The sequence below is a fragment of the Rhinopithecus bieti genome, unplaced genomic scaffold (genome assembly GCF_001698545.2).
Source record: "Rhinopithecus bieti isolate Rb0 unplaced genomic scaffold, ASM169854v2 scaffold_35313, whole genome shotgun sequence".
Classification (NCBI taxonomy): domain Eukaryota; kingdom Metazoa; phylum Chordata; class Mammalia; order Primates; family Cercopithecidae; genus Rhinopithecus; species Rhinopithecus bieti.
The window spans coordinates 5,254-11,007 of NW_016815007.1; the positions used below are offsets into that span (position 1 = coordinate 5,254).

The window sequence follows — 5,754 nt, forward strand, 5'->3', positions numbered from 1 at the left end:
ATAATGTATCAACTTTTTATAATTTCCTTTAGGAAGAATATACAGAATGTGGAATTAGTCTAAAACTCAGATGAAGAACAAAACTGGTACGTTTTAGGTTAACTTTAAAAAGTAATAAGAAGAAGTCCACGTTAAGGAAAGTTGATACATTATTCTAAACTTATAGCATCTTCAAAGAAAGGTGAAATACAGTTTGGTTCACTGTTGTGTCAGTCTTAATTTTTACTTGGAATATAGCTTATGTGTTGCAATTTCAGCACTATATAGAATGTAAATTCTTCACAGCAGAATTTCTTTTTTTTTTAACTATATAATTTACCTTCTTTAAAACATTGTGTATATTTATGATTCTTTGTATATATGGTTCTAGAAATGGTGATTCATACTTTACAATTTTTCTTAATTTTGTTTCTTATTCAGTGAGAATATTTAAAAGAATGATAATATGGCTTATCGTGTTTGGCTTCTAAAGATTTTCATTGACAAAGACATTCTAGCCCACAGCTCAGTTTACCAAAACAGACAAATAAGAAGTACAAATAGGTAACTTATTCACAGCTTTAAAAATAAATGATTTTCCGTTATAAGATGAAGTCTCAAAAAACAATGAGGGGATAACATCAGTGAAAATTTTGGAGTAAGGAACTCTGAAATTTTGCTCCTCCATAAAAGCAATGTGAAAACTAACCAAAATTGTTAAAATCAACTTTTTCAGTTCTCTGGAAACTAAGCAATGGCTTTAACAACATGGGAAGTGTTTAGTCAAGAAAACAGCTGCATCTCAATAAGAACAGTAAGCTTCATGGCATTTACACTTACACTAGTCCTATCATCTGTTTCCATGCTCCACACCACCATGAAAATAACAGCCTGCCTTCCCAGTACTAGAGAAAGTAGAGCAGAGCTGGAGATCTTCCAAAGCGCCACTCAAAATAGGAATCACTACCAAACGGCTCCTTGGAAGATACCACTTGAAAGGCTTGTCATTATTAGAGCTCACTAAAACTCTCCTAATGCTAAACATTTCTACCCAGATGGTGGAGGGGCATTTCTCAAATGTTTTAACCTCACAGTTGCCTGAAGTGATGGATAGCAGTTAAGGCAAACAATAAAGTAGTCAGAAAGCTTAAAAGAAAAGCTGAGGAATGAGATGTTTGTCGGGGTTTTGAAAAGTTTCAACATATTCTTGGGAATCTAAAACGTCACAAATGTGTGTAGGGCTTTTCAGAAGCTCAAGAAAACAATGAATATAATCGTTCACCTCTGACTGAACATAAGGCTCTGCACAAGCAGGAAGTGAAACAGAGCTGTAAACTGGCTGGTAGAGTGTTGAAGGCACGCCCCAGCACACGCACATACAGAGCCCCTATGACTGGAAGACTTGAAGACGTTTTGGTTCCAGGCATTTATGAAAATGCTGTCTAATCATTATCTGACCACTAAGCTAAGTAAGTGGAAACTTTAGTGCCACAAATGCAAAGATAAAGAATTTACAACATTTCTTCATAGAAGTAATTAAACAACTACTTAAAGCAGCAATGAGAAACTCTGGGAAAGTAAGGGACTGATTTTCAGAGCTGTCACATTGTATTCTTTGAAATGTCCAGTTTTCAACACAAAATTAGAAGATGTGCAAAGAAACAAGGAAGTATGGCTCACACAGAAAATAAGCAATCAGTAGAAGCTGTCACTGAGGCAATCCAGACATTGGACTTACTAGGTAGACTTTAAAATGGCTATTTTAAATATTTTCAAAGAGCCAAAGGAAAATATGCCCGAAGAACTAAAGGAAAATACGAGAAAGATGTCTCACCAAATAGAAAACAAAAGAGACAGGAAGAATAAAAGAAACCAAATAGAAATTCTGGAGCTTAAAATTACAATAACTGACAGGAAATAATCACTAGGGGAGCCAATAACAGATTTGAGCAGGCAGAAGAAACAATCAAAGAATGTAAAGTGTGATTACATGATGCTTAGCAAACCAATGCAGAAACAGAAAACCAAATACTGCGTGTTCTCACTTATAAGTGGAAGCTGAATGATGAGAACACATGGGCACATGGGGGGAACAACACAAACTGGGGCCTGTTGGAGGGTGGGGAATAGGGGAGGGAGAGCATCAGGAAGAATAGTTAATGGATGCTGAGCTTCATACCTGGGTGATGGGCTGATCTGTGCATCAAACCACCGTGGTACAAGTTTACCTATGTAACAAACCTGCACATCCTGCACATGTACCACAGAACTTAAAATAAAAGTTGGGAATTAAAAAAAAGAAAGAGAGAGATCAATGAAGATTATCTGTTCTGAGGTATAGTGATTAAAAAAAAAAACAATGAAGAAAATGAGCAGAGTCTCAGAGATCTGCTCTGTGATGTGGGATACCATGAAGCATACCAATATATGCATAATGGGAGGGCCAGGAGGAAAGAAGAAAGAGAAAGAAATACAAACATATATGAATAAATAATGGCCCCAAGCTTTTCAAATTGGTTTTAAAACATTAATCTGTGCATCCAAGAAGTCAACAAACTTCAAGTAGGATAAGCTCAAAGAGACCCACACCTACAAACATTATAATTAAACTATTGAAAGCCAGAGAAAAGAGATAATCTTGAAAGGAGCGAGAGAGCAACCACTCATCACATACAAGTGATCCTCAATAAGATGAACTCATCAGAAACCATAGAGGCCACAAAAGAGTGGACTGACATATTCAAAGCACTGAAAGAAAACCATAAACCAAAACTGCTATTTGTAGTAAAACCATAATTAAAAAATGTAGGAGTAATTAAGGCAGTCCCAGATAAATAAAACTGAGAGTATGCCACTAGTAAACCTGCACTAAAGAAATGCTGGCCAGGCATGTGGCTCACTCCTGTAATCCCAGCCATTTGGGTGGCTGAGTTGGGAGGATCGCTTGAGCTCAGGAGCTAGAAACCAGTTTGGGCAACATAGTGACACCTTGTCTCTAAAAAAGAAAAAAGAAGAAGAGGAAGAAGAAGAAATGCTAAGGGAACTTCTGAAAGGACGCTAGACAATACCTAGAATTTATACCTAATTTACTTAAAGAAATAAAGGCCCTGTCATTCCAGACAGGAGGCTCCACTAGGGAGTATGTTCTCTGGGCAGCCACCAGGGGCCCGATCACCCCTGACAGGACTCCTAGGCCAGGCTTCACTTCTCAGATGCTCCAAGCCCTTCCAATAGTACTTTGGTGGATGACTTGGATTCATTTTTCAAGGCTTGCTTTGTTTCTCTGGTGAGTCAGGACTGTATCAATGGCATGATCAGGAAGAAATTCGAACTGGTGTTAATCAGCGTATCCAGAAGTTTCTGGATACTGCAAGAGAGACAATGTTTTTTGTTTTTTGTTTTCCTGAAAAAGATTGCAATTATCTGTCCAGAAACCAGAGTAAATTATCAAAGAGGATATCTCAGAACTAAGGAATGAATTACAGCATTAAGATGCACTGATCCAGAAGCATTTGACAAAGCTGAGGCATTGGTAGCAGGTGCTAAAGGACATCAACATGCAGCACAAAAAGCCAGCCGACATCCCTCAGGGCTCCTTGGTCTACCTTGAGCAGGCATCTGCCAGTATCCCTGCACCTCTGAAGTCAACCTGAGCAAAGGGCAAAGGCTGTCGGCCTGAGAGAGGGCTGGTGTGCAAGGTTTGCCATACATCCCTTCTTGTGGACTTGGCATTTGGGAAGAAGTCTTTGCAAGAGAAGGAGTTGATTTTAGTTTTCTGCTCCCACCAAAAATTTTTCCACTACTGTTACAAGCTGTTAATTCCTTGAGTACTCTATAAAATGTCTATAGCTTAGGTAAACCAAGTAAATTTTTTTTTGTCTAGCAAAGTTTAGAGTGTTAGTGTGATGGTACGGATTCTTTTTTATGGTGGTTGTGCTTGTTTTTAAATTTTTGTGTGACTTATTGTCTTTTCATTTGTGTTTCCTATTGTTTGCTTGATCTGAGGGAAAATTTGTAATAGCCTGAGAATCAGGGGATGAGGATTTTTGTCGTAGGCCTCTTACGACAGTTACCCTTCAGTGGTAGTATAGAAAAATATGTAAATTTGCTCTGTTTCAAGACTTCAAACTACCTCAAGAAAAGGAATCTAATGCAACAATATTTGTAATGCTTCCAGAGCTCTCAAAATGAGGATTTTTTATAAATACGTCAGAAGAGGATTAAAATATCCTGGGTTAGTGTAGCAATATGACAGTAGGATCCTTAGGTTGATGCTTTTATTTGGCATAAGTTTATATTTTGTGTGCCGTTTATTTACTTTTTTGACAGGGAGGGCTGTAGTGGGAGCTGTGATATGCTAAATGTTGTTATGTTCTGCAGTAATGAATTAGTTTAAGTAATGAGGCAGACCCTGTTCTCAGCAGTGTGACAGTTGGGACATAGGTGAGCTATGAGGGGCTGAAGCTTGCTCTGATCATTTCTTTCTGTTTTGAGTTTTGTTTGCTTGTATAATTTTTGTTTTAAATTACGGGAGGTGAGACATTTTCCATTAAGGAAGATTGTTGCTAATGGATTTCTTGATTAAAACCTAAATACTGATTAAGTTTTAGGCATTCNAAACATGTTCTTTGTCATAACTTTTTTTCCCGTATATGATTCAAAAGACAACTCATAATGCAATACATATAAATGTAAGCTGATGGGCACACAATGTATAAAGACATAATTTGTGTAATTTGTTAGAAAAACAACATAAGGAGGGCGGAATGATGCTATTTAGGAGCAAAGTTTTGTATACTATTGAAATTAAAGTTGATATTAATCTGAACTAGATTATTATGAATTAAGATATTATTGATAACACCCAGGGTAACAACTAAACATTACTCAAAAATATATAGGAAAAGAAATGACAAATGAATTAAAATGGTACTATATCTCTCTATGTAACACAAAAGAAGATAGTAATGGAGAAACTGAGGAATACAAAAAACACAAGACATTGAAAACAAATAGCAAAATTATAGACAAAATCCTATTTTATTATTCATTACATTAGAAATAAATATATTAAATTTTCCAATTAAAAGACATAAATTGGCAGAACTGATTTTTAAAACATCATCCAACTATATGTTGCATACAAAATATATACTTGAAAGATACAAAAAGGTTGAAAATAAAAGGAAAGAACAAAATATTCCATATAAATAGTAAGCAAAAAAGAGCTGAAGTGGCCATACTAATATCAGACAAAATAGATTTTAAAGCAAAATTGTTACTAGAGAAAAAGGAGGACATAGTATAATGGCAAAAGGACCAACTCAAGATATAAAAATTATAAACTTATATGCTGAATTTTGAGGGTTCTAACAACAGAGCCCTCAAATTACAAAAGTAAAACCTGACAGAATTGAAGGGAGAAGTTAGCAAATCAACATTAATAGTTGGAGACTCCAACACTCTACTTTTAATGATGGATAGAACAACCAGACAGAAGATCAGCAGAAAAAATAGAAAACTTAAGAACACTACAAACCAACTAGACCTGACAGACATCATAGAACATTCTACCCCACTATGGCAGAATACATATTCCTCTGAAGTGCACATGGAATGTTTTCCAGGAGAGATCACATATTAGGCCATAAAACAAGTGTTAATGTGTTTAAAATGGTTGTAATCACACAAAGTATGTTTTCTGACCATAGTGGAATGAAATTAGAAATCAATAACAAGAAAAGTGGGGAAATTAGCAAATATGAGGAAATGAAA

At 35.9% G+C, this 5,754-nt stretch overlaps 1 pseudogene; it reads left to right on the forward strand.

The window, feature by feature from the left end:
- The first annotated feature begins 3,098 nt into the window (after positions 1–3,098).
- LOC108515776 (mediator of RNA polymerase II transcription subunit 28 pseudogene) lies at positions 3,099–3,658 on the forward strand (annotated as a pseudogene).
- The last annotated feature ends 2,096 nt before the right edge of the window (positions 3,659–5,754 follow it).